This window comes from Teleopsis dalmanni, chromosome X (assembly GCF_002237135.1).
Source record: "Teleopsis dalmanni isolate 2A chromosome X, ASM223713v2, whole genome shotgun sequence".
Lineage (NCBI taxonomy): Eukaryota > Metazoa > Arthropoda > Insecta > Diptera > Diopsidae > Teleopsis > Teleopsis dalmanni.
Genome location: NC_051848.1, coordinates 46,759,666 through 46,785,992, shown reverse-complemented (window position 1 = coordinate 46,785,992; position 26,327 = coordinate 46,759,666). Strand labels below are relative to the sequence as shown.

Genomic DNA, 26,327 nt, shown 5'->3' with positions numbered 1-26,327 from the left:
TTTCAGGTGCTTTACTTCCTAAATAGAAGTGGCATATAGTCCACTTTTATATAGAAATTTCTCTTACCAAGCCAATAATTCAATGGATATTTCAGTCATTTTTAAAATTGCATTAGTGAATTTAATCGCCTTTTGTAAAATTGAATGTTTTAGAATTAAGACAAGTTCCTTTGTATTATTGAAATGAACATGCTTTTCTATAACTATATTAAGAGTAAATTTTAAACGATCTAAGTTTTATAGTATTATAGTATATAACTTACTCATATTACTATTAACAGATGACATCTCTAAGGTCATGGCTTGTTTAACCGATCAGTATTTGATAGTCACGCTCTTAGGCTGGAAGTTTACTGCTGTGAATATTTAAATAGTTCTAGAGTTGATGACAAAAAAAAAAATAGTGGCATTGTTTTGCGTTTGGTCAGCTCTAGAGAGATCCACAGTGAACTTCTTAGACAAACATATCTTTAACTCCCTCACAAAGGCGTTCAGCCTTAAGAGTACAAACATTATCGCTTTGTAAGAGTTGTCAAAATAGCTTCATCCGTAAAACTGTTGAGGTCTTGTGTTTAGCAATGGTATTACAGTTCACCCACAATTTTGAAATCAGTTCGTCACCGATGCCAGTTGTCATATTCAGGTAAAGTTATTTTAAAAAGTAAAAATCGCGTGATAAGTAATGGTGTCACAGTTTGAGCCGTAGTGTTGAAATGAGGTTATCTGTCACATCAACCTAATTTTATTTAGGTAAAGTCAATTTAAAGTTAAAGCTGAGGTCACATCTCACACATTAACTTTACTTTATTTAGATAAATTTAATTTAAGTTTGAAATTTTTTTTTTGCAGTAGGTGGAAAGCATCCATAGTCACATTTTGACACTTGAACTCACTAAAACCACCTTTTAGCAATGAATAGAGAAGATGTCCACGGCAGTGTGAAACTTCATTTCAGTAATTAGGGGAAAGAGATAAGAGCAGATAGACTTAAAACCTAGGGGACCAGGTATATCTAAGCCAGATAGCATGGGTGTGAATTATGGAGAATGGGTGATATTGAAGGGGATAGGGTTAGATTTTTTAAGTTTAATCATAAAAGAATAGTTCCCTTTATGTTAACAATATCAAAATGGTGTGTTGAGGAGATATACCAATTTAAGCCGTATTGATTTTTGACCTCACCCCATCGAGGTGGAAAGGATAGCCTCTGATAGCAGTTGGACACTGGATGACAATCAATATTTTCAATCAAATCTTTCTGTATTCTTGTATCCTATCAATGCCTATTCTATCCTTTCCTACACAATACTCTACTATATCTTTATGAACATACTTTCTAAGTCCATTTAGATTACAACAATAACATATTATATTGAACTTTTATTCAAAATAATGTTCATTATTCTACATTCTATTTGGAACTCCAATTTGAATATCATTTACTAAAAATTGTAAGTAATGTATAACCCCCTTTATTTTGTAAAACTTTTAATGTAGTTACATGTACTTTATATATGAGCTCTTTTTAGAGTTTATATATATAGTAAATATGAATCTGAAAAGATGGTAAATCTAATGAATTCTGAATCATTTTTAGTTAATTTGTAATTAATCTTGGTTTAAATAATTTGATTCCGTTTTGAAGATACTTCATATATAAGCTCTTTTTAGGGTCCAAATAAATATTATCCGAAAATATATATTCATAATCATCAGTCCGAAATTAAATATAATTAAATATTATTTCGAATTAATGTCAAATCGAATTCATTGGTTTCGTTTTAAAGGTATTTCACATCAGAGTTTTTTTAAAGCTAAAAATAAATATAATCCGTAAAGATATGTACATAAATATGAATCTGATATTATATACTCCAAAATATTTGGAGGAATGCAATAAATTGTATCAATTGCAAACTTTATATGCACTGATTTGATCTATTGAAAAGCAATGCTTCATAAATCTGCAGACATATGTGCGTCCAATAAACTTTTTATAGAACGAAATATAAAATGAGAAATATTCTTTACATTCCTTGAAATTCTTTTTTCTAAGCATATATATTTTGGTTGACTGGAAAGATGTTTCTTCGAAAAGAAAAAAATAAATAATAAATGAAAATAAGGCGGGATTAAATTCAGAAATGTATTGTTTATATATTTAATTCGTAAAATAATTCGTTAATATAACTAATAAATAATACAATAAAAAGAAACAAATACCTTAATGTCTCAAATTTAGGTGACATACATGTGAGATATACATAATTCTTTGGAACCAGAAGTAGGAAAAAAATTTTTTAATTAAAATTAATTTAAAGAAAACCTTTCTATACATAAATCCTTGTATTTCAAAATTGTATTCGTATTTGAATAATTTTAATTTATATAATAATAGATTAGAATTTAAATCTTTAGTTTCCGATAATGTTTTAAGGAAACCTCCACAGAAACTGTTGTTATAGTGTCAATCAGGACTATACAGATTAGATAAGAATAGGTTGGTGGACCGCAGAAATAAATACATATGTTCATAATTTTTCCGGTGAAAAATAAAAATACATCGATAATGATAAATTTAGTTTTATTTTAGTTCTTCATTAATTTATCTTTTAAAATTTTATCAATGTCGACAATATTAATAATAGTTCCCATTCGAAAAATATTATTATTTTTAATGTAATAATTTATGGCACTGGACATAAGTTTTTTGAACCAGTTGTACAAAGATATATATAATAAAGTCTTTGTCAATTAAGGCCGTGTGTGAGTTCGAGTAAATTGAGGTAAATGAAATTGAAATTTCCTAGGGAATTGCATTTATGTAACTATTTATTTATTGTACTGATTTATTATTTTTGGTTAAAAGTTTTCAAATTTATTTATTTATTAAACATCTTATAAAATTTTAATTTTTATCTAATTTACCCTACTCGAAATTCTGGTAAATACCAACATTCGCTGTCATACCGTCATTATTTACTATTTCCATCAATTTTCCATCCATTTAGTCGAACTCTCACACGGTCTAAGTAAATTAACGTCAAGTGAAATAAAATATTTAAAACATTTTAATTTATTTATTTATGATACAATAAAAATAAAATAATGTGATGTTATTAAGATTAGAAACACAAATATTAACCGCGGGCCGCATGAGGCTCGAAGCTGTACTTTGAACAGCCCTGGTGTAAATAATAATTAAAATTTGATTTAACCGGGCTTAAGGCTTAAGGTCGTTTATTTAACACTCAAATTGTTAATAACAAATACTTACTACTTTTTTTCAAATTTTTAATATATATTAAAAAAAATATTTTATATATATATATAATATTATATATGTTATATTTATATATATATATGTGTATATTATACATATATATGATATTACATATTTATTATATAGTATATTATATATTTTATAATTATATAATAACATTTATGTACATATATATATTTGTATCAGTAATAGTATTTTGCGAAGAATTGAATGATCTTTATTTACAAATTTTTTTCTTGAATATATGTATTGCTTATTTACTTTAAAACGTATTTCCAGTAGTTTTTCCAAACAAGAAAAAACTCCGCAATTAGAGGAATTTAATGGTCTAATAATATTTTATAAACTTAAAATGGGTATAAGACATAAGATATTGAGTTAAATCAGTTTTGTGTTATCAAGGGTCTTTCAAACTGAAAGTTTTTTCTTAAATGTTCTTTTCTTTGACGGTCGTCTGCTTATCGTTTAATTTAGCACTGATAGACGGACTGTGTCTTATATGTTATTAGGTCACTTTAATACAGTACACTGAGTATATGAAAGAAAAAAAATTAGATCTATTAATTTTGCTTAAGGGAAGCTTTGATTTGATTGTATATGAGAAAATTTGTTAATAAACAATTAATTTTTTGAAGTGGTTGGGATATTTTATATAAACAAATGTGAACATATATATTTGTATATATATGTACATATGTGGATATATAAAAAATAATACTACCAAGAATCTGTAGACTGTCAGAGGTGACAGTCAACAACTTTGATAAAGTATGTTGGGTATGTTGGGATATGTTTTTTTGTTGAGTGATCTTTACTATATATGACCATGGGAAAATGCCAAAAAAAAAACAAAAAAAAAAAAAACCAAAAGTGGTAACTATACATATAGAAAAGTGTTAGATGTTTTGGTTTCTTGGGTCGACAACACCAAATATAAATAAAACTTGTTTAGTGTTTCGTTGAGCTTTCGGCAAGTATGGATGTGAGTGAGCAGTTGTGAATAAAGTGTTTGACAGCAGCAATGAATAATGTCGATGACAACCAAAAAAGCGAGAGAGATTTCATACTTTGTTGATCAAAGAGCAAGCAGAGAATATTTTTGTTTAGTTTGAAATCAGTTGCGGTTGTAATACGACGACGACGGCGGTGGGCGAGTGTTCGGTGCGTAATTGTTGGTCGAAAAATGTTCTTTGCCGTTTCTTTAAAGAAACCGTCAATATATTTCTATTAAAATATGAATAATAAATATTCATGGAATTTTATTTTAAAAATATTATACAAATTTGATTTAATGCAAATAATTATCTATTTTGTTTTTTTGTTATGAAAAGATTGTGAAGTTTTTAATTTACGTACTGAACATTTTCTGTTCCTACTACATTTGCTGTTGGCTCTTTTTTAATTCTTTACGTTTTTATTTTATTTTATAAATATATATACATTCATATATATATATATATTTATATATTATATAGGTATATATAAATATATATATGGATAAATATATTTATAAAATATTTAAGCATGTTTTCTTTAAATGCTTTTTTTTTTGTTCAAGTGGTTTTGCGTACATATATATATATATATATTTTTTTTTTTTTTGAAAGAAATAATATAATATTTTACCTTCGAATATTGAAAGATCAGTGTCAAATAAAGTTGATTTTGAGTTTTGCTTGAACGAGTCATCATTTTTACCATATGGGGTTATAAAATATGTAAATCGAAAGCTGAAAAATGCATAAGCACTATATACATATAATTATTAATATAAATAACCTAACAAAATCATAACTAAATACTCATTTTGTTAATTTGTGATTGTGTAAGTTTCCATTTCACTGTTCTTCAGAATTGAAAATAACAATAAAAACAACAACAAAAGTAAAAGCAAAAACAACAAAAACAAAAACAACAGCAATAGCAATAACAGTGTTGAATTTGAATGAATATTTTTGTGTGTGTCGTGTGTTTGTAAATTTAGTTATTATCATTTACTTCTGCCTTAAAGCTTTAATTACACAAAAAAAAAAAAATAAAAATAAAAGAATAAAAATCATTTGTTTAAAAAAGCAGAAGCAGTTTAATTTAACTAAAATTTTTTATGCATTTATAATTATAAATGTATGTATTTAATTAATTTCAAATTTTATCATCAGAGGCACGTTTTATCAACTCCCTCGGAACCTTGCATATCGGCAAAAAAAAAAAAACAAAAAAAATCAAGAGGTGCCAATATTAACAAATTGATCCGCACAGATTTGGAACGCACAACAACTCACCACATTTTGGAAATTTATTTACCAAATTTTTTTTATTGTTTCAATTATCAAAGCGCCATCCATCGTATTCAAATAAGGTAAATATAGTGTTATATATAATTTCTTGAACATTTCTCGAATTAGTGTCAGTTTCATAATAATAATATTGCACATATATAAGGCATTGTTAGTTTTAGTAGTTCTATTTTACAATTTTTCAACTTGAGGGGAAATTTGTATTGATTTACACTTCCAGTATAAACACAAAAATGAAGAAGACAAAAAAAAAAAAAAAAAAAAAAAAAAATTATCTTTAATTTTTTCATGGTTTCATTTCTTAAAATAATTTTTATTTTTAGCCTATTTAGCTATTTTTGAGAACTTTATGCTTCTTGGTTGCGGCGCTCTCTATATATTTTCTATAAATTTATTTATTGTATAGAACATTTGATTTGGCAAAACTTATAGATATGTAAAATATGTATATGCATATTGTTAATTGTATAATAATAATTTTATACAATTATCGATGATATAATTGGCCTATTTTCAGTTTATTAATAAAGGCTACTAGGGTTTTTCGATTTTTGAATGAATACACTTATTCCCATGCTAAATAAATTTATTTTTCTTTATCAAAACCTTTGTCTGTATAATCTAAATCTAATATATTTTAATTTGTTTCCCCCCCGAAGTATCCAATTCTGTGATCTCCACAAATATTACTTATGAGGGCGCGAAACTAACACATTTAAGCAAAATATTTAAATTTGTACTATATTAAATTTGTACTAAAAGATAACTACCTAGTGGCAATTTATTAAAAATTTCAAAGAAATGTTATAAAGCAATTTTTCAACTTTTATATATAAATATTATTATATTTTGTGAACAAACTATTTTAATAAAAATATTTTTTCAACCTAATTCGTAAAATATTTTTATTGTTGTTAAAAAATAAAAATTAAGAAAAAAAAATCAATATCTATTTTACAATAATTTTTATATTATCGATATAAAAATTCTAAATATTTAAATAATAAAATGAATTATTATTTTATTTTATTTATAATATGTTCCAAAAGTTCAAACAATTAAAAATTGATTGTATATCTAAAACCTTAGTCTTTCTACAAAAAGTTTCCAGTTGTCTCTATTCCTTGCCATGTGTCTAAGTTCGTTAAACGATTTGGATGTTTCGGTGAGTACTGGCCACCTCCATGTTGTCCTTGCAAATTCTCTCTAATATATTTTGATTATTATACATATATATCTAATATAATTGTATAAATATTTAAATAATAAAAAAGGAGCAAAAGTCGCTATAGAAAGGAAAAGAGACAATATATATATATATATAATTTTCAAATAACAAAAATGAGTAAATTATATTGTTAGACAAAAATAAAAAAAAATCGCCGAAAAAGAAGCGGATAGATAATCCATAATATATATCGTTAGTCATGAATATTTATTTATCCTTTCATATTAACAAAAGCTTAAACTGCAGCTTTCCATATTATCTCTTGATTAATACAGTGATTAAACATGTTGCTTAGTTTAAGAATTTAGATCATATATTTGACATTTAAGAAACTTATTTTCTAAAAGCTTTTTTAGTTACATTAATATTACAATATATGTTACTAAGGCTGTATTAGTTTCAGTAGATCCTATGAGGAGTAAAGGTCTACACTTGTTTCAGCTGAGCTGGTGATTGGTCCACTGCACCCAAGTTTGGTGTTACAATTGCCAGCTGAGCTTCTAAACCTGCCTTAGTGTTAGTGCTCAAGAATTGAAGTGTTTACTCACCAACAGGTGCTCAGATTATACCGCCTATACTTAATCACCAGAGCCTCGTCTACAAAAACAGAATGCACCACGAGTAGGTGAGGTTAACAATTGGAAAGACTGGGCTATGTCTTTCCTAGGCTATGTCAGCTATGAAAATCATAATCGATTTTAAAATTTATGATTAAAGTGAAGTTTATGGTTTATGGTTGATGTGTCTAAACTTACTTGTAAGAAACTTATCCTCCATGTTACATTGCAGTTAGTGGTAGCACACGTTATTTGCCTTCCTCTCCTACTAAGATGTAATTTTTGCTGAAATTTGTTTTTCGAGTTGAATAGTTTACCTATATTGTTTTTGATATAATGATTAATAACCAGAAGTCGTTCGTTGACAGATTATTTAGAAATGCTATTAAAAACAAATGCAGATACAAACTAGTTTCTGTGTTAAGTTGTTTTGAGAAATTCTGTATGCAGTTGGAACTAATCCATCAAACTAAGTCGATAAGAAATCGTTGATACTTTCGATGTTGGAACCAAATATTAGTTAATCCTATCCTTTACTTCTAAAACATATAATCAACAAGTCATATAGTTTCAAGTTCAAAGACACTTACCGAGCAAATCGAGTGTTAAAAATAAATAAAAAATTTAATTATTTAATAATGTTGACTACGCTATATGGTTTTAAATGGGTGACTGTCATTATGTTCTCGGTAGTCTCGCATTACATATTCAATGGATTTTTTTTTTAAATATGTTTATAGTTTCTGCAAACTCAAAACAGTTTCAGGTCTGATTTCCTCTACAAGCAGTGCCGTAACTCGATGATTGGTAAAGTGATCAGATTTTTTTTTTTGCTTTTTTTATTTTAAATAAAAACAAGAAAATGGCAAGAAAAAATAGTATAATTAAAAAGTAAAGTAAGTAAAACTTGCTGTTTTTTAATGTTTATTTTTGTTAATATTGTTTTTTTAATTATTTTTCTTTTAATTATTTTTTTTTAAATTATTTTTTTTTTAATTATTTTTTTTTTAATTATTTTTTCATTTGGTCTGTTTATAAATTTGTTGACAAGAGATTATTTTCTTTAGTGGAGATACAAAGCGTTTGATATAAAAAAAACATATGTGTATGGTTACACTTTTATCGTTGATTTGCACTTCCTTATCTCTTACTTCTATTGTTGTATTATACAATAATTTATTATTGATATGTCAAACGCAGTTGAGGCACAAGGTTGTTATTTTAAATATTGTATGATTAAACTTAAGGAAATCATCATATATAAAAACCTTCAATATTTAATCAAGTGAATTCTTGTGTTGACCAAATAGCTGTGTCGAATACTCCAAAATGTACATCATCGGCGTTCTTTATAATAATCTGGAAACAAGGGTGAGTTATTCAATTCTGCCAAATTTGAACCGTAGACTGACTAATTAACAACCAACCATTACTTTGTGTTATCCAATGTTAGAGTTTTGAACATTTTTGTTGTTTATTCGTAAACAATAATTGCATTGTTGTCCCATTTTTAGTACAAACGCATATATCACAGCTACATAAATTAATTGTTCTAAATTATTTTGGGTAATAATAATGTTATCTCACTTTTGGAACAAACGCATATATCACAAGTATATAAATTAATTAATCTAAATTATTTTATAAATTTCATAAAAAATAAAAATTTCAATGAATAAATAATTAAATTGATTATCTGCTGTCCTCAACATTCAAACCCCAGTAAATACATTAAACGAATTTATACCGTTGACAAAAACGACCTTAAGTAATGAGAATTTAATTTATTCGCGCCTGATCGTCTCTAGTTTGAAAGACTGTGGCGATCCTTTGCTTTTTCCATTATCTTGGTTTCTGGTTTGCATTACAAATTGTAACGACTACGTCTGGCTCTTATAGTTGAATTTCAATTCTTTATTTCGAATTCGGCAATAACTGTTATAAATATTTTTTAACCATATTTTTTATTGAAGATCTCTAATATACTTAACTAGACCCCATTACTTTTGTGGTGACTTGACTTTCGATTAAATTAACAGTGTTGTAGTGGTAATAAACGTTCTGATATTTTCGCAGTGTTTGAAAAGCTTTCATTTTATTTTTACCGCTGCAATGACTGTGGTAAATATTTTTTTAAACCATCTTTTCCATTGAATATCTTTAATATGCTGAGTTAGACCCCATTACTTGGTATAGCTTGGACGTGGTTATAGATTGAATTAACATTGTTGTTGTGGTATTTTCGCAGCGTTTGAAAAGCTCTTTCCGTTTTATTGCCTTGACATATAATAGCGTTAATGAGGTCACGCCTTCTTAAAATAAGGAGTCGGATGAGATATAAGAAAATCAGATTACATATCAAAAATAAAATATGTTTAAGATATGTATCAAGTGAAGAAAATATTGATACACTGCAAAACCAAAAAAAAAAAGACACATATTGGCACACCAAAAAAAATACTTAAATCCAATGATTCTATGCAAGATGGAGTTTTATTATCATTATTATGGATAGGTTGTGCATGCACTGCGATCTGTGCAGCCTTTCATCTAACTAGTTCAAGTCTAAATTTTTAAAGAATTTCGTGACAACTGTGGGCCATATTTTAACTAGGTATTTATGCTTCAAAATTTCACTGCCTAAAAAGTCTGCGTTTGCGTCTTACCACGGCTTAGCAGACACATAGAGTGTGTTAAGCTGTTTCCTATTGCTCTTGACAGAGTCGGTGAGAATTGTTCTCTAGCAGAAAATATTTTTCAGGTGGTATCGTAATCTACAGTGGTCTGTTAAAGTTCAGTATACAGTTTATATATTCAGGGACAATAAGCCTTTTTGACTGCTGGATGACTTTTTGGGCTCTTCACAAGTTAGTTTGGTTTTGTTTTTTCCCTTCGCGTACTAGGCTGGTTTTGACGCTGTTGTTAATACCGCAGAAGAGTTGCGGGTCTACGAAAGGAGTTTTGCTGTCTTTTTGCTCAGAACATTCGCCCTTTCATTACCTTCGTGCCCCTCATGTTCCGGTATCCATAGCACAGTCACAGAATTCCTCATCGCTAAGATGTTGAGAAGATTGAAACAGTGGAGTTTTATAATCTGTTTCATTAACAAAGAGCACAGAACAATAACAAATCACATTACTGTTGGTTCGTTGCCCTTCACTACTAAAATCCACTGTAAGTAACTGTTTTGATACAAATGGATGACACAAGCCAATAAGAAATAAAAAAAAAAAATTATATGCATTTAATGCTGTTATCTATTTAAGCACTTAATTGGCACAATTTTATGATGATAAAAATAAAAGCTCATAGTAATAATTAAGAAATATAAGAAGTACGAGTAAACACGTGAATTAAAATTAATTAAATAGCAAAATAATAATTCAAGACGTTTATAAAACCTTCCAAACTTAAAGATTCAGTGGTCACTGATCTTCTCTTCTCTTTGAAATAATTTGTTATCGAAAGCTTTTAATGTGGGTAAAGCAAATTAAATGAGTACTGATGAGTACTTTCGTCAAAATATGCATTATTGTAGTATTCTTCTGTGAATTGATGTAAAGAACAACACATTTCGATTGCTAAGTTGTCTCGTGAGATTTATATTATTACGATGTAAGCGACTGTGGATGACTTTAAAAACTAAAATCATTCCCATTATTCGCTTCGTCAATCATAGCAAACGTTAAGGGTGCGATTTGTGAAAGGGTGAACCCGATAAATATTAGAATCACTGATATGAAAATGATCTGGAAAGACAAAATATTAAACACCATCACTGATTAAAAACAAGTGATTTGTATGAAATTATCCCTAGCTATTCTGTTTGTATTCGTTTCAGAACAAACACCTTTTCAGCATCATAGAAATGAAATCGTTGCTTTACTCAGAAAACAGAATTAAACTTTAAATAATTATAATATTTATTTACTTAAAGTCTACAAACTAAAACTTGACAATAATATATTACAAAACTCTACATTCGAAACTGATACTATATCAAAAATTCTTGAATTGAAAAAATTAAAAATTGAGTCGAAAATATGCGAGATATTTATCGGTTTATCGGTATTTATATCGGTATTCCTCAATATTATCATAATCTAGGTTATAATTACAAGCTTATAAACTGTAAGGATGAAGAAGTGCGTAACAACCACCTTGATAAGCATAGATCCACTTAATATGATAAATAATCTCTAAATAAATCATTAATTTAAAACTCACACATCAGCAAGTCGCGGCTTTCGGAATCTAATCACTGTTTTGGAAAGTGTGAAGATTATGTTTACTCTATATGCTCTATTTTGAAATTGTAAATATCCAATTCACATTACATTAGAACAATCTTCTGAATCTTTTACTATCTCTCCAACTATTAACAAGAAACGGCTCTAGAAATATGATCCGAAATAGCAACAGAATCCTGGCGAGCCTTCAACCTGTTGGTATATAAAGCAGAAGCAGAGTCAATCAAGTAGTGGTACGCTTACTTTATTATTACTATAGAAATCTTTTTTTTTTTTTGGTATTTAATTAAAATAAAAGCAAATGTAATAAACTTTAAAATTAAACTTAATAAACTTTATTATTTATTTTGATTAATAAAGAAAAAACAAAAAATCGAAGGAATTTATTTTAATCCGAATTTGACATAATGTCTGATAAATATATTAATTATACTAAATAAATTTACATTTATCGCAGTATTTGCTTATATGAATTTATCTAATGACTTAATCCTCGCCTTAGAGTTGCATAAAGCATTCTCAATGAAACTATTCATTATATACTCCTATGTTCCATACATTACACATGGTGGCTATAATCCACATTTCGGTAAAAAAATTGTGTGAATATTGAACGACATAAGTTTTATTTTGTTTAACAAAATAAAAAAAAATAATAGGTCAAATTTGATATTAGTTAAAGGTTGGGAGCAATTTGCAATATGAACCGACAAAATTAATACTATACTAGAATGCTAAACTGGTTGCAGAAAAAAAGAAGTTGGCTCTATAAATTTACCATTGGTATAACAGTTTAAGCGTTGCCCAAAAAATGTATCATACAAACTTTGAACCAATTTTTTATATGAAGCTGAAGACAATAAGTGATAAATCTATCATTCTACGACCAGGCATATTATGTTATTGAATTGAATAACACAAAATGTGAAGGAAGTCACAAATATATAAGCAAATTAAGGGTTAACACAAAACTTAATATTTGATATAAATGTAAGAATTATTTAATATCAGCTATCACAAACAACACTAATGATATCAATATGGGACACAATTTTATTTATAATTCTCATATGGTTTGTTAGAATTTTTTTGCATATAGCATAATGGTTTAGTAATCAGTAACATGTAAAATAATTTTAATGTAAATGGTTCAGTTCGATGAAATATAATAAATTTCCGTCTACATATACCATATTTTGGCGTAATTGTGGAAGTTGAATATTGGTGCTAAAGTATATATATATGTATATAGGGGCAATGCAAATTATGTTGACTTAATATTTGATATGTTGAAATGTAGGTGTGATTTTATATCAGCTATCACAAAGAACACAAATGATATTAATGTGGGACCCAATATTATTAATAACTCTTATCTGGTTTGTTTCTCTACATTTAGTATAGTGATGGAATAATCAGAAACGAGATATAATTTTAATATAAATGGTTCAGTTCGGTCAAATACAACCTAACTCTTGCATATATATAGAATTTGGATAAATTTTGGAAGCAATCCATTGATTGTTGGTGTTAAAGTAAATATATCTAAAGGCGATGTAAAATATATAGACTTTTGATACGAAATATTTCATATCATCTGTTATTAGAGTGGGATAAAATTTTTAATTTATAATTAACAAATGATTTGTTATAATTATTTTACAATGTGGTATTAATGAAAATAATTATGTGAAACTATTTTATTATACACACCACAGGTGGATAAACTATTAAGAATCTGATCTTTCATTATTATTTAATGTTGTTTTAAACATTAAAGAATAGTTCAATGTCTAGTTGCAAACAATAAAGGCGTCTAGCGATGATTTAAGATTTTATCCTGGTAACAGAATAATAAGACATGGATTTTGTAGTGCTGGAACAAATTTTTTATAGAATATAAATGAAGTAATGTTACTAAATTGAAAAAATAGTAAATTTTTTCAAATACACAAAAATTTTAAATAATTTTTTTAAATTTGTACTTGATTTTTTCGTTCTTTTAATTATCACGTGATTGTTTTTTGTTTTAGTTTGCCTAGGTCCTTATTGGTCTCTTATTAGTCTCACCTTTAATAGCTCTTAGAGTCTTGAATATGGAGTTAAAAAAATAAAACACGTTATATATTACAGAGCAGGGTCTTTCAATCGCCGATTTGCGGACTGCTGTGGGTGAGTGCTGTGAATAGCACTGATCTGTAAAGTATTGTGTTGTGGCCTATAGTGATATAATTTGATAGGAAGATACTGGTATCGTTACCTTGAAAAGCACATTGAATATTTTTCCAGCCCACATTTATGTATTGAAACACTGTTCTAGAGAGTTCTTCTATGACTAGCTTTATTTTATTACTTAATAATCACAATTAATTAAGGTTATGTGTTTTATAGGTATTTGGTCCTATTAATCAAAACGCAACATTTATTTCTTTACGGAAAAAAAACTTCAAAACATAAGATGTTTGTTTCTTTGCTGTGGAATATTATTCATTAAAAGTTAGGCGGAAAATTAGTAATTAATATTAAAGCACTAGTTGTTTTAAGAGAAAAATGGAATATAAGATATGAATTATCTGCATTAAAGTATGTCTAACCAGATGCGACATGATACCATATGCGGCATGTATAACCATTACGGTATGTAGGATGAGACCATGATTCAATATTGCACCATGGGATAAGATAAACATATGCGGTTCTGTAAGGTACTGAGGTAGTTTATGAGTTCAAATTGTATTACATCGATGATGCATTCAAAACAATTGACTTATAGTTGTTCTACCTAATATACCATTATCAGCAGTTCTAATACATATGTACGTATTTATTTTACATAAAAAAAAAATATATATATTTTTATTACACATAAATAAGAAGAAATATATTGTATTTATTTAAATGAATTGACAATGCAGTACCGTATTTGATTGTGTTACCTTGCTTATAACGTTATCACAAATTGTATAGAGCTGTATTCTGACGTACTAAAACTCATCTGTTTGGACATGCCTTTAGGCAATGCCGTCTTTAATTTTACAATACCATTTGTTATATGTGAAAAAATGTGCTTTTTATAAATATTTTGAAATCTCCGGTACTAAATAGGGCTTTGAAAGATGCTATTGCAGAAGTATTGTAAGGGCACTTAATGAAAATATTTTATTTTACTTATTTACTTATTTATTTGGCAAAAACAACCCGTTACCAGGTTTTGGCTCGGCGCAGTATGTCTCTCCAATCGCCTCTGCTGCGTGCGCGCCTTCTCCAATCTCTTACATCAAGTCTGGTTAGTGTTCCCTTACCGTGATCACTTCACCGGAAACACAGACTACCTCGACGCCTTTTTCCTTCAACTACTGCTTTAAACATCTTTTTCGCTGGAATATCTTCATCCATTCTCTAGACATGATATTTAATGTTAATCAAATTTGATTGTAGTTCGTATTTAAATGTAAACAATTAATTAAATAAACAATTTTATATATTGTAAAAAAAATAATAAAAATGATTTTTGCAATTACTTTATATTTTTCTATAATTATTTTTAAGTATTTATAATTGAATACGCAAGGATTTTTGGATCTGTTTAAAAAACACGCTCGTCAGAAATAGTGTTCAAGATATCAAAAACAAAAACAAAATATCTAAAAGTTGCTGATAATTATAATCCCAGTGTGTTATTAAGAAATGATATGAAGCTATTTGGCATCATTGGTATTAGAAGAAACTATGACAAAAAGGATATGCAGTGCATTTTTAATTTTCCTTAAAAGAAACGACTGTAAACTCGATACCCACAGTTAAGTATATTATAAGCTAGATAGAGATGCGGTAGCTATCATTTTTTATCGTTATTGTGATAACGAATATATATACTTACGTATATATTATCACTTTTCTTAGAAAAATTATAACAAATCGATTGTGACTGTGTTAACTTGGAGAGTTTGAAAACAACAAACGCATAAACAACAGCAATAACTGAGAGAATTGAGCCGTTAATTAACATTATTTCATGCTGTGTGAATAGCAAAAGTTACTTTGATGCAAATAATAAAACAAGGGGTGTTTAGACCTCATGTCATCGCTGTTATGTGTTTGGACAGTATACCTGAATGTTTATCCTTGTATACGAATTTAAAACGAGCTCTAGTAAGCATTCCAGCATACTGGACAGACAGACATGTACTACATATTAAATAGCATCAAGTTCAATTTAAAAATAAATGCCTTATATCTTATTGTAAATAATCAAGGAAGAAATAATTCCAATTTATTAAATCACTAGCATATATTCAATTATATATTGAATCCTTTAACTCTTAGGAGGAGCATAGGGCTGCAATATATTACACTGGAATATTAAATTTATCCTTTTTTAAATGGAATGTTAGCTTAGTAGCCTAGTAATTAAAATTTTTCAACTTATATTAACTCATATTTATAAGGAGTTCTGAGATTGTTACTTTCAAAATTAATATCCTTTTATGAAAAATTTTTGAAATAATTCTGCTTTGAACATATACCAAGGTATGAAGAAACACACTTAGTGGTATAATAATTTGGAAAAACCTCGGAAAGAAAGTATAACACTTTTCAATTAAGATAAATACAATCTTATAGACATGCTAAGAAGTCTTTTGGACTTTTTAAGTTCAAACATACACAAGAAGACAATCCGTTTAAGGCAAAAAACCCGTGGAGATCATGCTATGTGGAGAAAAAGTGTCTAAAGCGATTTCCTTACGTCGTTTACTCGTAAAAACTCATTATAAATCTCATTATAAAGACGGTCCACGGATTACAAATAGGGTAGTAACATTGCAAGCATTGAAAGAGAAGTTTTCTGTGATTGCTGATATCCAACTGCAAAAGATAATATGACTGACTACAAAGTGGTGTCCTGTTATTTTTAACGCTATAAGATTAAATTAAAAAAACAATCCACAATTCAAAGTGACTTTTATATTGAAAACTGGAAAACCCAATTGATTTGTTCTTAAGTAAATCAAAAAAAAAAAAGTTTTGAACGTTTCTTTAAAAAAATGTTGAAAAAGAAATAGACTTGCATCTGAGATCTACTATTCCGGCATTAAAGATATAAAGCTTGGTGCATATTTAGTCAGTTCTCTGCCCTTTTCTGTAGCTAAATAAAATACCCGGGTAATGAAGAGATTGCATGGATGGCCGATGTAGCCATATTTCATATTACAGATAATTATAATTAATAATGCAGATACTCAGCTTGTGAAAAAGCGGCTAACTTGTTCATTAGTTGTTGCTTAGTGTACTTTTTGTAATCTACTACTATTTTCGTAAGTGTAGTATAATAGTCATATGACTTTCCCTTCAAGTGGTTTAAAAGCTAAGAAGGGTCACAGAAAAATGAAGTGGATGTGTATAGAGGATCACCACCTATACCTTGGACAATTACCAATAGTGATGAGAAGGCGTTAGGATCATTGTAGAATAAAATTCTTCGGAAAATCTATGGTCCCTTAAGCCCTAGCGACAAGTATCGAATTAGATGGAACGATAACCTCTATGAGCTATACTGCGACAATGACATAGTTAAGAGCATAAAAATTCAGTATCTTCGCTGGCTTGGTTGTTTGAATGGAAGAAAGAAAGAAAGAATGTCCGCATACTCGGTGGAAGGACCATGTGACCAACGATCTGAGGGTGCTCGGTACTGTAAACTGGCGACAGTATGCAACTAATCGGGCTGGGCAACCCACGTCTGTAATGGCCAACTAAGAAAAGTAGTAATACCACCACCGATGCCAGCTTGTTTTTAAGTTCAAGACTTAAGTATTATGAACCTGAGTTAACAGGTAGATTAGTAGAGATAAGATGATGCTGTTTTTCATTTCTCGCTTCGATGAGTTCACCATAAGATGTCTTAGTCTTACTTGTTAGGGTTGTATATTGTGAGAGCAGTTTGTTGAATTGATGTTTGATGAACGATTTTAAAAATCAATATTTTAGAAACCATTTGTAAGAAGTACTGAATAGATATGGGCTGCATGAACAGTAAGAAAAGATTACTGTGATAAACTGATTACGCATGATATCGATATCCAGACTATAGTCTTTTAGAATTTTGCATTTAGAATTGATTTTGCTACATCTGTGGTGGTTACTCTGATATCAAATTTTCCGAACAGGCTCAAAGTTAAGTGATAACTAATTGCTCTCATGTATTGATGACCATTCATCGATATTCTTATAGTAGAGAATCGATATTCTTATTGCCGAAGATATGGTAAGTAATTAAATATAATTAGTATTTTAATTAAGAAGAAGGGTTTTTGGATGTGTTGGATGTATTTACTTAAGCAGACACTGCACATTTGAAACGCTTCTTAGTAGTTAAGGTGAATGACTGCAGATATTACTATATATCTTTAACGTAGATGTTACTAATTAGTTTTGATTTTGGACTTAACGTTGTTGGATGTCAATTATTTTGGTATGTTTTGGGATTTGGTCAAAATCGTTATTAGCGAACAATTGTTAATAATGCTCTCTGTAATATATCCTCTTGAAACCTTTATGATGCCTGAAGCGATATAATAGCTTCGTATTTACAAATAAATTTCATAAAATATTCGTATTTAGAAGATGCGAATACCATCATTCGATTTTTCAGCATTGCATGCTCCACAGATTGGCGCACGTAATCGTACTTGATTTGATTTTGTGTAGTTTGTGTAGTGCGAGTCCGAATAAATTGACTATTTGGATGATATATAGATCAGTGCGTATTTTCATAAAACAAGCGGTTTGATGCAGATTCAATAGACATTTTCGCTGTTGAGGGCGTGTTTTTGTGTTAGTTTTTCCATGCAGCCAGTTTATTTGTATTTCATACTGACCAAGTTGATTAGCGTTTGATGTAGATTATTCTCTGGGATGTTGTAGATGCTCAAATTTAATTTGATTAATAATTTTTTTTTTGTTTTTACATTTCTATATAAATATTTCATAACTCATTTTTAAATAAATGCATACTATTGTTCTTGTTTGAGAAGAAAATAATAACATTGAAAGGAATAACAATAAATAAAATAAAGAGAATTATTATAGAATAGAGATGAATAGTTTTTCCTACTTTGACTTGTAGATACAAATTTTGTATTTGCTCAAATTTTAACTTAAATTGTATAGTCGTCCATTTATCTATGTACTTTTATCTTGATTTTGAATTTAATATACATATATTGGATTTGATTGAAATACAATGTCATCCACCTCCACAATCTCAGAATAGCATTTGTTGTTTTTATTTCGGATACTCAAAATTCAATTTTTATTTTATTTTTGTTTTTCTAAACAAAAAGAAACACATTGAAAATTTTAATAAAAATTTTCAACAACCTTGTTGCGATGCAATAAACAAAAATAAACTAAAAAAAATAAAGACTGGTATATTTGAAAATATATATTGTTATATAAATAAATGTTTTTACTATTTAATAAATTTGAAAAGCATATAGTTCATAATTATAAGCAAATTAATAGATCTATTAGTCTAAGCTAAATATCTGGTGATCAAAGAGAATCTTCAATAAGCGCTTATGGCATTTGAAGAGTCAGTATAGCAAAGATAGAAAAATACCAAAATGTAAATACCACAGGTTCAGTCATATACTTAGAAAAATCTTAAATGATATTATCTTATCATGCTAGCAAATATAATCATTTGAGTATAAATCGAAAGTCGGTGAACATTCCCGATATCTTCTGGAACCATGTGATGAAAAACTGTATAAACAGAGATATTTACACGATTTAATCAATTGAGAGTATTGACACATAATAGATAATATTTTATAATATTAATAATATAATAATAATATTTTCTCAATGTACTGTGAAATGGAAGAAAATCAGAAGTGTTTTACAAGGACGACTATAAAATTTTTTTTGTAAGGCCCTAGTACCAATAATTTTCCTAAAAAATATTGTAAAGTTCGAAAATATAATACAATATTTAAGATAGCAGTGACTCTAGTGGCATTGAACGGCGGTTGAGAAAAAATTGAAATGGTTTACAAGGACGACTGTAATATTAATATGTTTGGCAAGGACCAAGTATCAATTATTTCCCTAAAAAATATCGTAAATTGCGAAAATATAATACAATATCACGTGACTCTACTGACGTGAATCGGCGGTTGAAAAACCCTAATCTGAGTTTATTTTTATATATTTTATATATATATATATATATATATATATATTTATATTAACATTATATATATATCTTATATATATATTTCTTCTGTACGTGTGTTGACAGTGAACTCCTCCTAAACGACTGAACCGATTTTGATGAAATTTTTTGTGTGTGTTCAAGTGCATTGAAGGAAGGTTTAGATTCACAATTTGGCGCACTGGATAATGTCTTTTTAATTAATTTTTTATTTTTTGGTATCCATATACATTTATATTAGAAATTTAAAATTTATTCACGCTTACTTTGATTTGTTTAAAAAGTTTAAAATCACTAAAATGAATCGTAAAACTGCCGTTGCATAGCTTAAATGCATTTAAATTCCGCAGTATAATTAAAGGTGAGCCAATTTTTAATCTTAAGTTATGTGGTGGCATTCCTGGAAACTCCAGCGAATTCAAAAATTCAACAGGATAGTTGAACGATTCATTTTAGAGTTTAAACTTTTTAAACAAATGTATATGGATACCAAAAAACTGTATAATAATTAAAAAAACGTTATCCAGTGGACCAAATTGTGAATCCTTGAATTCACATGAACACACACAAAAAAGAAGAATTATATATATAAAGATATAAATAACGTACAAAAAACAATGCCACGTCTTCGTGGACGAGAAAGAAATAATGGACGACGGATTCGGAATTCACAATTACTCCAGAACCGTCGGTTGAATAGATCGGCAGAAAACAATGAAAATGTAAGAAACCAGGATACAATCACACGTGCTAATGAAAGTCAAGAGCAAGAGCAACGAACGCCTTCGAGGTAATGCATTGAGACAAAGACTGGCCCGTCAACGAGTCACCGACACATTCAGAACACGTGAACAACGGCGTTTGCAAGTGTATCGGGAATTGACACGTGTATCATTTCATCGCATTGCGTTTAAATATGAATCGGATACCGACTATTCATCACATTCACGAATTGTAATCGGTGCTATGAACAAACAGTGCCAACACTGTCATGCACACAAATACAAAGGTGAATTGGCTGATTTCTGCGGCGCATCTGGAAAATTTGTATTGCCACCATTGAATTCGCCGCTAGAACCATTGAAAGCACTATTGGCTGAACCTACATCTCAATCTAAATTGTTTTTTCGTAAAATTCGCAAATTCAATTCGTGCTTTCAAGTGACATCATTTGGAACAACAAAAATCGTTCAGAATGAGAATGGTCGCAATTTTCAATCAACGTTTAAGATTCAGAGCCAAGTGTATCACCAAATTGGTTCTTTAATGCCGATGTCCAATAACGATCCCAAATTTCTGCAAATCTACTTCATGGGTGATGAGAAGCAGCAAATAAACGCACGTTGCCAGTACAACCATATCGAGCAGATGGAGCAGCAAGAAATTGTGAGTATTTTAGAACCGTTTTTAAAAAATCACAACCAGTTGGTCCAGTTGTTCAATACCGTTTCAAACAGACTGCTAAACGACAACTATACAAACCAGGAATGCTACCATATAACTTAAGATTAAAAATTGGCTCACCTATAATCATGCTGCGGTGAAATTATTTGCGAAATCTGACAGACTTACCAACACCGCGTTATCAAATCTCTGAATGGTTCCAGGCTCCTCGGGGAGGTATGCAGATCTGAGGTCAATAATTGCTTAGTCTGATGAAGTGATAAACAATAACCTTTTTTCATTTAAAATGTTGTGCTTATAAGGATTTGAAGTAACATGAAAATATTTGTAACATAAGTAATGCATGTGGACTTTTTGTAGATCAAAAGAAAAAATCAATTCAAAATAATTTTCGCATTAAAATGCTAAAGGTTAAGTTGAATAACAACAAATATTATAACTAGGCTGAGCCAGGAAAATTAATTGAAAGGCGAATCAACGTTCGCCGGGTCAGCTAGTATTGTATATATATATTCACATTTTATATATTTTGTACATGGTTTTAAGTAGGATCTTCGTATATCTAAGTGTCTTGTACATTAACAAACGAATGATTAATTATACTATTATGTGCTCTTATATAGTGACACTAATGGTTATTAAAGTTAGTTATTAAATTTCAGTTGTCTAAAATCGTATTATATATTAATCTTAAAATCTTTGTTTTTGAGGGATATCACTTTTTATGCAAATATGTTGTTTTTGTAATTTAGTTATTTATTTTTTATTCTCTTTAGCTGTAACAATAAATGCTATTTACTACAGTTAGTCTCTATAAAGCGAAGATATAGGTATGTTATTCATGTAGCAACATCGACAATCTATGACGGAAACACACAATTTCTCAAATTTATAAGGATTTTCAAGTACTGCTTTCACTACTTTTCCGATTTGAGCTTAATGAGCTCAATATCTTCTGTGCTCCACCTTATGTATCAGTGCCTATTTTTGCTTATTAAAATATTTTAAGTTTTTAGAGAGGCTTTTTGTATCGACCTTAAAGAAAAGTCAATCTTTAAAATAAGAAACAGAACCAAGTTTATAGACTTAACCGGTTGATTTTTTTTTTTTTCTTGAATGAAAGAGTTATGTCTTTATAACATTGTTTATTCACTGACTACGCCGGTGTTCTATATTAACAACCTTTATTGCTGGTATTATAACGAGTGATAACTTGATCTCGAATGGTCTTAAATCTACTTAAGAGTTACTTTTGCTTAGCTACATTTTTGTTTATATTTGTTCTTTTTTATTTTGTATTAACCATATGTCAAATTTCAATATATATCTTTTTAGGTAATTGTTGCGATGGGCACTTGTCAGTTTATATCAGTTGATTTATTCATAATGACATTAATTTACACGAAAGTACTTTATATAGTAAATTAAGTTCATTAAAAACCTAAATCAAAAAAATTACCTAAATTAAGTCGGTGGGAACAAAGCTAGCAATAACAACACAAGAAAATCGGATTAGACTAAAGAATATATGCAATAACTTATATATCAAATATTACAGATAATATTAAACTTAAAAATATCAATAATAACAATATCATATATGCCTACAGATCACCTGTGACTAATAAGTATTTAAAACTAATTATAATAGACTACAATAAACAAAAGATAGTAGCAACTGAAACAATATAAATAATAACTCTAATATAATACAATATATATCTGCTCAACTAAAACATTTCTATTTCTAGTACAAACAGGAATCGAAGAACAGACATTCATACATAAAAATAAAACAGACATAACACAAAATAGCTCCAAAGCAAATATATCTATATATATTTACATTCATTTAAGTATATTATTTCGTTGATATAATATATTTAATAATAATATATATAATATTATATTTATATATTTATATTTCATATCAATTTTTATGTAGTGTACGTCGATTTTATAGATAGTTTGATTTTTGTTTTTAGTGAAAACTACTAAAAGCAATTGTAGGGGATCGCTGTATATCAGGAACAGAAACTATCCCAAAGACCTTGTAACAACAGTTTCTCCATAATATGGTGAGGCAAGCTTGGTACCTTGGTATCACTTATTGCATGAAGTGATAGTGTAAAAATTCGTTTTATTTTATTTTTGTTAAAAGAAAATATATAAACTATAACAAATAATAACTTAACCATAGAACTATAGAAATATAGTGTAATTACATTATCATGTTAAGATTCCAATTCCGGATAAAATTTGTTCCAAATAACTGTTATACAAATCGCTTGGCACGATTGTAAACAATAAAATCAGTTGTCATGGGGCACAACCTTAGCGTGCTGTCATGAATGGTTTGATCAATTAAGCGACCTAAAGTTGATTTCAGTTCAATTGCTTTGGACTTAATAGCCAAATACAAGATATATTCATTATGGCAGCCACCATTTGAATTTTGTTCCGTCTAACGATGGTCAATTTGGAATACGTTGGACTGGGGTCGTCAGTCAGGTAACAAATTCATTGCAATTTACACAAAATTTCCCAAGAAGCTTCTATATTTAAAAAGTAAATGCTTTTTCGTTTAGGTATGTGATACAAGATGTTTAGAAGGGCATGACAACATCATCAAATTTGTCGATCCAAACATATTTGTATGCGTCATCAGTTCTAAAGTAATTATTTGAAAAATTTGGTCAATATAATCAAGAGCATTAACTCTTGTGGTAATGATTCAAAAAAACTATTTTTGGTTTAGACTAATTGTTTGTAAAAATATCTTGTTTTTACCTTGTCGTTATTCTTTCAAAAGAATATTATAGAATATTATCTATATTTAAGCAAATATTAGACTTTTTGAAATTTTTTTGAACACGATAATTTTAAAGTTATATCAAAGAGTTTAATTATTATTATGATTATTATTATGATTATTATTATGATTATTATTATGATTATTATTCCATAAGATTATATAGTATATAATTGTATATAAATTTATATATATATTTATATATATTTATATATATAATTTTATTTTGAACTGGTGCCTTCATTAATTAAAAAATATAAAATTCAACTTTACTAAAAAAAATAGCTCAATTTTTCATAATATATTAAAACATTAAAAATTGTACAATAATAATTTAATTTTATATTTCTACAATAAAAAAATTAGACGTGACATTGAATGGCATTAACATTCTGTCAAGACACAAAAGGCATAAAAACTACTTAAAATGTAAAAAAAAATAATATTAAAATATATTTTGATTGCAAACGACTTAATATATTGCTAACTATTATACATATATATACGTATGTATATTTGATGTTGCCTTGCATATACAGATAATATGAGACATATCTTTGTAAACTCAAAATAGAATTTTATTTAGCACATGAAATTTATAAAAAATATAATTTTATGTAATGTTTATTACTTAATTGTAGTAATTTATGCATTTGCTGGATTCTTTAGGGTAACAAAGATATCATTCACATATATGATCTCACAGGTTACGTTTATTTCGTAGTGTAATATGTAGTAAATGTTCAATAATTGTAACGAGTTCCGTATATTGAGTTCTGATATTTTCTCTAACCATAACATCCTGTTCCTAATAAAGCGAATGTAAACTATTGATATTCAAGGTGTAGTATTATTTTTTATCACAGTTAGGTTTAGTTTCAAAATGAGACAATGATTTCAGATTTATATTAAACGAATGTCTAATTATCTTCAGAAAGTTATCAACTATTTATAAAAATGCTTGATTAATAATACTATATTTATTGATTATACCTTAATAATTATATTAAAATTATTTTAAAACTGCAATTATGTAGAATTTATTCTAAAAAAACTTGAACACATTTAGTTTATTATAATGAATTATATGAAACTTATGCACTTAAAAAGTTTATAGCCATAGGTTGTGTTATCAGATTGTGTTATTTCAGAGATATTTCTACATGGTTCCCTGCCATGAATGCTTAACAACGCGGTGTTTCCGACACACAGATGTTCTTAAGATAATGAATCGATAAAGTTTTGCTAGTACCAATTGAAGCTATATCTTTCGGTATAACTTTCGCTTTGCCGCTCTTTGAGTGTAGCTCTATCTAAATAAAAAAAATAAATCCAATCATTTTAGTCCATTAAAGTTCACGAACCAACCTCAATTGTCAGAACAACTTAAGCGGTGAGTCTTGATTCTCGTAAACTAATACCCGTATTACCAGAACTACACTTATGGTCAGATGTTGAATGGAAACCAATTCAAGTGTTACTCGGAATGGTGCCCACAAAAGAACAGAATATAATAATGAAATACACGCATTAATGGACCAACCTGTCGCACTACAACTGTTTGACTTCTTCATTCACATACATAAACTTACATTCGCACTTTCAAACATGGCACAAGCATATTCTTAATGATCAGGCAAGTCGGTGTTGTATGTGAAGCATATCACTGACATCTTATGTATAACCTATTCTTAGCACAGGGGACATTCGCAAACACTATTTGAGACCCCAGCAATAGGTCTTCCACATAGAAACGTATTAAAAGACCCATGCTCCTTAGAAGGTTATCAAGACAAGCAGAAATTGAACTTTAGTCTATCTGGAACACATCCGACATCTTTAATATATCCATGAGTCACCCTTTCCATGCTCTGACGCTTGCGTTCTCGCTAGTCGTTCTAGCGGCAGTTGTCTTTTGATTTGTGAATAATCGGGTCAAATATTTTACATTATCAGTCACCCAGTCGCTACCTATCAGCGGTCGTTGTCTTCTGATTTTATAAACCATTGCAAACAAAATTGACAATTCTACCATTAAATTTAAAGTGATATTTAAGTGCGCAATAAAGAGTACTAAGGGATTACTTTCTTATCAGTTGACGTAAGACAATTACAAAAATTATTTATTTGCAAAATCAAATTTCATTTTTTGCGAGCTTGATTATTTAAAAATTAATAAAAATAATTAAAACATTTGCTGTCTTGGGATAATTCAGATGTGTTTTTTTTTTTTGATGATAAGGAATGGACTATATCCAATCACCGTGCTGTACCCAAT

General features: G+C 28.5%; 1 protein-coding gene across 2 annotated transcripts in view; it reads left to right on the top strand.

Annotated features, from left to right (window-relative positions):
• The first annotated feature begins 4,242 nt into the window (after positions 1-4,242).
• LOC119688967 (dnaJ protein homolog 1) overlaps positions 4,243-26,327 on the top strand; it is a 34,281-nt gene continuing 12,196 nt past the window's right edge. For both annotated transcript variants that reach the window (XM_038103670.1, XM_038103669.1), the window contains exons 1-2: positions 4,243-4,444; positions 5,443-5,642. The gene's annotated coding sequence lies outside the window, so the exon portion shown is untranslated. The remainder of the gene's footprint in view (positions 4,445-5,442; positions 5,643-26,327) is intronic.